Source organism: Echinops telfairi, unplaced genomic scaffold (genome assembly GCF_000313985.2).
Source record: "Echinops telfairi isolate 266 unplaced genomic scaffold, ASM31398v2 ScPeMD7_2565;HRSCAF=3150, whole genome shotgun sequence".
In the NCBI taxonomy this organism is placed as follows: domain Eukaryota; kingdom Metazoa; phylum Chordata; class Mammalia; order Afrosoricida; family Tenrecidae; genus Echinops; species Echinops telfairi.
Window position 1 is genome coordinate 1,438,177 of NW_022106463.1, and position 6,764 is coordinate 1,444,940.

At 42.4% G+C, this 6,764-nt stretch overlaps 2 pseudogenes; both read left to right on the forward strand.

Moving 5' to 3' along the window:
• The window catches only part of LOC101652886, a 56,240-nt pseudogene extending 54,873 nt beyond the window's left edge, over positions 1–1,367 (forward strand).
• Positions 1,267–1,739, forward strand: LOC101642622 (annotated as a pseudogene).
• The last annotated feature ends 5,025 nt before the right edge of the window (positions 1,740–6,764 follow it).

Genomic DNA, 6,764 nt, shown 5'->3' on the forward strand with positions numbered 1-6,764 from the left:
ACAATCATATGGTTGACCGTACCAGGAATGACAAACTCAAAAGGAATGGTGTTACATTCGTCTTCAACATGAACATTTCAAGATCTATCTTGAAGTACAATGCTGTCTGTGATAGGAGGATATCTGTACCCATACAGGGAATCTAGTTAATAAACTATTATTCAAATGGATGCACTAACCACTAAAGGTCTCGCTCTCACGGCCATCGAGTAGTTTCCAACTCATAGCCACCTTATAGGACAAATAGAACAGCTTTTATAGTTTTCAGGGGTTGTATATGTTTATTACAGCAGAAAGCCTCAGCTTTCTCCCTAAAGAAACTGAAGAATTCTGTCAATTTCTTCAGCCTGAAATGGATCAAACATTCAATCAATCGAGCTGCATTTATAGTTCCTGGCAACTGAAATGTGAAAGTTGGAAAGAAAAAAGGAGGAGTGACAATGGAAAACATGGCCTTGATGAATAAACAAAGTGGTAGTCATGACAGATGTTTGCAAGACCAATAATGTCTTCATGGCAAGCAACGTTCTGCCACAACATGAACGACAACTGTACATACTGACCTCAGCAGGTGGAATACATAGGAATCAAATTGTTTACAGCTTTGGGACGCGATGATGGAGAAGCTCAGTATCAGCAGCCAAAGCCAGCTGTGGCAGTTACACAATATCCTGTCAACTTGCAAAGGGGTGGAGTTTAGCCTGCCAACCAGGTTGCAGCTTGATGACCTCATTTGGAGGCTCAAAGGAGATAAATAGCTCACTGGAGGCCAGATACACTCTCTGCCATACATTCCTGTTGACAAGCAGGATGTAGCTACACTGATGTAGCCAGAGCCCCGAGCTGGAGGAGCCACCTGGAGACCCAAGCCAGTGCTGAGATGCTTCCACCGCCAGCCACTGGATCCAGAAGACTTTCTACCCACTGGCCTGTGATTGTCCTGCATGTGTTGTGTGAGTTTGAAGAGGAATTTATAGACTGGTATCGGACATATGGGCTAGTATCAGACTTATGGCCTTGATCTGGACTGGGCTGGGATGTTTTCTTAAAGTACAATTGCTCTTTGATATAAAGTTCTCTCTTACACACATGAGTGTCTCTGGATTGGTTTCTCTAGTCAACCCGGACTAGCATACTAGCCCAGGGGCTGACTGTGGAACAGACCACCGAGTTCTCACGTGTAGGATCAGGTTGCGATTGGAGAAAATTAAAGCGAGTTTTGGGCGTGTATAGTGCGGTGGCGTGTCTTTTTGGAGCGTGTCCCTCTCTGTGGGCTTTTGCTAGCTATGGGGAGTGACTTTTGTCTGCGTTACTACGTGGGTCACAAGGGCAAGTTCGGCCACGAGTTCCTGGAGTTTGAGTTCTGACCCGACGGTAAATTGAGATAGGCCAACAACAGTAATTACAAAAATGATGTCATGATCAGAAAAGAGGCTTATGTACATAAACGTGTGATGGAAGAACTAAAGAAAATAATTGACGGCAGTGAAATTACCAAGGAGGACGATGCTTCGTGGCCTCCTCCTGACCGAGTTGGCCGGCAGGAGCTTGAAATCGTCATTGGAGATGAACACATTTCATTCACCACCTCAAAAATTGGTCCCCTTATTGATGTTAATCAGTCAAAGGATCCAGAAGGTTTTACGAGTATTTTATTATCTTGTCCAGGACCTGAAGTGTTTGGTCTTCAGTCTTATTGGATTACACTTCAAGATTAAGCCAATCTAGATGGACGATTGGTGTGGAATTTGTGTGTGTGTTGGGGGGATTGAGGGTAGTGTTTTTAAAAATTCCCATGATCAGGAAATTTTTGTGTATTTTTTATAAAGTTATAAGTGATTGTGTAATAAATATGTGATAAAAAATAAGAAAATTAAAGCAAGTAAGTCTATGAGAACCCAAATATGACCTTCACTATATCTCACTTGAATTTTAAGATTACCTCAAGGATAAATTTAATGCACTGAACACTGGTGACAGAAGGCCTGTCGAGCTGTGGGATGAACTCATGAACCTCCTACATGAGGAAAGCAAAAGGTTATTACAAGGACAAGAAATAAAGAAAAGATCAAAGTAATGTCAGAAGAGACTCTGAACCTTGCTCTTGAACAGAGCGTTGCGGAAGGAAAGGGCACGCGTGAGGAAGTAAAAGAGCTGAAGGGAACATTTCGACGGGCAGCTCAAGAAGGCAAAGTACTACAGTGCAGTGTGCAGAGACCTGGAGTTAAAAAGCCACAAGGGAAACACACACGCAGCACATCTCGAGCGGAAAGAACTGAAGAGAAAATTCAAGCCTCAAGTGGAAGTATTGAAAAAGTCTATGGGCAAAATGTTGAATGATGCAGGACACATCGAAGGAACACACAGTCACTATATCAAAAAGAACTCGCTGATGCTCAACCATTTCAAGAGACAGCATGTGATCAAGACTGACGACACTGAGAGAGAAGTCCACCCTCCATGGAAGACATTAACTCACAAGGAGGTTCCGGAATTGAGAGAGTACTGATAGAAATGTTCAACAACCTGGTGCAGCGGTAGAAGCACTCTTGTCTGTGCCAGGAAATATGGAAGACGGCTACCCAGTTCACTACTTGGGAGAAATCCATGATTTTACCCATTCCAAAGATAAGTGACCCAACAGCATGCAGAAATTATCAAACGATATCAATAATATCACATGCAACTAAAACTTTGCGGAAGATACTTTAACAACAGATGCCACGGTAGATTGATAGGGAGCTACCAGCAATTCAAACCAAATTTAAAAGAGGACCTGGCCTTAGGGATATTATTTCTGATGTCAGATGGATTCTCTGAAAGCAGAGACTATCAGAAAGATGTTTGCTTGTGTTTTCTCGACTGTGCAAAGGCATCCAACTTTGTGGGTCACAATAAACTGTGGATAAAATGAAGAAGAACAGGAACTCCAGAACACTTCATCTGCAGCCAATGCAGTGATCTCAGAGACACGCTTAAAATGGCTCTGGAATAAACCCACGCATCCAGGAACAAACAAATCTGTGTTGGAATTATGGCCAGATTGCTCCTTAGAATTGAGGACAGTGACACTTCCTCTCACGTACTTTGGGCATGTTATCGGGAGACACCAGTCCTTGGCAAAGGACTTCATGCTTGGTCACATGGAAGGTCATTGAAAAAGAGGAAAACTAGTACTCCCTCAACGCAAGAATACTTTCTTCTATTAAATTGGCATTCTATGATGCTCACCTTCCCGACACAACTGCTGAAGACAAAGTGGGTGCATAAGCAAATGTGGTGAAGAAAGCTGATGGTGCCCGGCTATCAAAAGATACATCTGTGTGGGCATTGCAACCGATTATCCAACACAGAGAGGAAGAGAGTGGTGGTGGTAGTGGGGGTGTTGGTGGGGTGTAGAGTTGGTAAACTTGTTCGAGTGTAGGTACATCTGACTTCTGCCTTGGAGGGGTCAGCTTTGGGATGACCCTGCTCATTGAACAGGTTCTGGCATTAGCAGTACTGCCACCATTCTATTCCCCCTCTTCTCTCTTAGGAGTTCTTGGCATAGGTCCTCTCCATGGGATTGTGTAGCCAGCAGCTCTGGGTGAGAGGAATTTTAATAAACTCCCTGAATAATTCCAACAGCACCCCATTCTTGGATTGGTTTCTCTTTTGAGTCAATGTGTTCTTTTAACTTAGGAATTTTAATGCAAGTATGTTATTGAAAAGATGCCTAACATAGCATTAACCAACAGAAATAAAATGCAAATTACATGTGCAATTTGAACTTTTCTAGTTAACCACATAAAAAGTATAAAATCAGGTGATATTAATTTTAAGAATTTTTATTTAACCCCAAATATTATTTCAACAAGCAGTCTACATGAAAAAAAAATTATTACTAAGATATTTTTAGTTGCTGGTTTTTTTTTCCACTAAGACTTTTTAACCCAGAGTGAATTTTAACGTATAACACATTTGTAATAAAATTCAAATTAGCCACATTTCCAGGGCTCCATGGCCACCGGTGGGTACTGGCTGCTGTGTTGGGTATCGCACCCCCTTGGCTGAGAGGGGAAAGTGGTTGACAATAACACTGTGTGAGAGTAGGTTTGGGACTGCAGAGACTTTGGTTGGCATTATTTCAGGTAGTTCTTGTGGCGGCCCTGTGAGGGAATGCTATCTACCATTGCCATTGTACACTAAGAAACCTAAGGCTCTCCTTCCTGGGTCAAAGGGATTTGCCTGAGATGCTGGCCCCGGTGGTACTTCATCAGCACACCAAACCCCAACCCAAACTCACTGCCATGGGCTCTGTTCTGACGCAGAGCAACCCCATAGGACAGGACAGGGTCCCTGTGGGTTCCCAAGCCTTTCCGGGAGTAGAAATCCTCATCTGGAGGGGCTGGTGGTTTCAAACTGCTGACTGTGTGATTAACAGCCCAATTCTGAGCCCATTATGCCACCAGGGCTCCTCCCATCCCCACACAGCCTACACTTAAGCCTGGAGCCCCTGCAAGTTGGAGAGTTACCAAAGAACATGAAGGCAGGTAGGCTATTTCCTCACCCTCTTTCATTAAAAAAAAAAAATCATTTAAAAACACCCTAACACACACACACACACACAAAATGGGTCTTCAAAAAGTTCATAGAAAGTGGAATTAAAAGATAATGGAATTTTTCCATATAGTTTTTGAAGCTCTGTTGTACATATAGACATTGGACATTTCAACTATTTCCACATGTACAGTGACATTACTTTCATTCATATGCAATGCAACCATCAGCACTACTTGTTTCCACCACAGAGTTATTCTACCATCTTTTTTATTTTTAATCATTTTATTGGGAGCTCGCACAACTCTTATCACAATCCATACATCCATTCATTGTGTCAGCACATTTGTATATTTGTTTCCATCATCATTCTCAAAACATTTGCTTTCTGCTTGAGCCTTTGATATCAGCTTATTCTACCATCTTTACCAGCCCCCTGCCCCTGTAATAACTCATCTTGACCCTGCTCCTTTCAAATGCTGGCAACCACTGATAGACTCTGATCTCTATGTCTCTGCCTATTGTGGACATCTCATTTAAATGGGCTCATACAAAATTTCCTTTGTTCCTAATGCATTTTATTCTATATGCTGGTTTCAAGTTCCACCCATGCCATGGTAATATTAGGACTTTGGTTTACATTATAGCTGAATAATGTTCCACTGTGTAGCAGTTACAAACTCTCCCGTCAACCTGAGCGAAGGGGTAGAGTTTTAGCCTGTCAATCAGGTCATAGCCAATGTGCCATGGTGTGGGCATGGGGCTCTCCTGAGGATTCTGGGAACTCCTGTCTTCTTCCCTGGAGGCAGGACACACACTCTTATGGGCTAATATCAAACTTTATCTGGATTGGGCCAGGATGTTTTCTTAGTATACAATTGCTCTTTTATAGAAAGCTCTTTCTAATACACACATACGTGCCTATGAACTTGTTTCTCTAGTTAACCTGGACTAACACACATTGTATATATAACACCACATGTTGTTAGTCCATTCATCAAGTTATTTATACTTTTTGGCTATTGTGAATTGGTATACAAGTATCTGTTTGCATTTTTGCTTTCACTTTTGGGGACATTTACCTAGGAATGTAACTGCTGGCTCATAAAGTAATTTTTTTAACTTTATAAGGAACCACCAAACTGTTTTCTATTTTCTTTAGTGACGGCACTGTTCTACAAATCCCACTTGTAATGGATAAGGGCTTCATGTCCTTGCCAAAACCCGTTATTTTCCTTTTTTTTAATCATAACCATTCTAGTGACCGTGAATTAGTATCTCACTGAGGGTTTTTGTTTTCTTTTTTAACATGTAAAAATTCGTGATCATCCTTAACTATTTTCCAAAATTTTCCTCCTCCTTAACAGAAGTTTTGTGTCCAATAGACATGGAGGTTTTGATTTGCATGTGTCTTCTAAATAACAGAAAGACATGCTTTAAGTGAGTGATTCAGCAAAGCCCTCTCACTTTAGGGAGCAATACACAAGCAAAGGCTTTTGGTTGAACCCCCTGGATTTGTTAGACTAAAGAATGACGTTAGCCTATTGTGATATCACTAATTTCTTGATATAGTTCTTCTATCCATAGTCTTTGTAACTCCCACCAAATGACTTGGTGGGACCATGCCAATAGGGTGCACGGAATACCAACCTGGGATCGGTCTGCTTTGCCATCCTCTGGTTGTCAATGAGTCATCTCAGAAGCAAAAGTGGGGTTCTCACTATCAGCAAGAAAGAAGAGTCAGGAGCAGAGCACATCCTTGGGTACCCAAGATTCCTGCATACAAGACCTCTTCAAACTAGGAGAAAGAGAACCGTGACGCTGGAGGCAGGGTAGAGGAGTAGCAGCAGAACCAGGAGCACAGGAGAGAGCAGTGGGTTTCCCAGCCCATGGATTGCGTGAAGTTGGAGTGCCTCTGGGCACTTGATTGGGACCGCTGATCCATGGGGGGTGGGGGGTGGGTGGGGGGGGTGAGCTGAGCCCCTTCTACTATCGTGCATTCCTTTGTCTTCTCAGGCTTTGTCTTTCTCAGACCCTTGGAAGTCTTCTGTTCAGTCCTTTTACTTTATTATCCCCTCCATTTGCTTTAGCTACTCTACATTCAGGAGCTAATTTCAGAGTCTCTTCTGACATCCATTTTGGTATTTTTGTCTCTCTCATGTTTCTTTAAATGACCCTTTGCTTTCCTTGATGTGTGACATCCTTGGTGTCATCCCACAACTTGT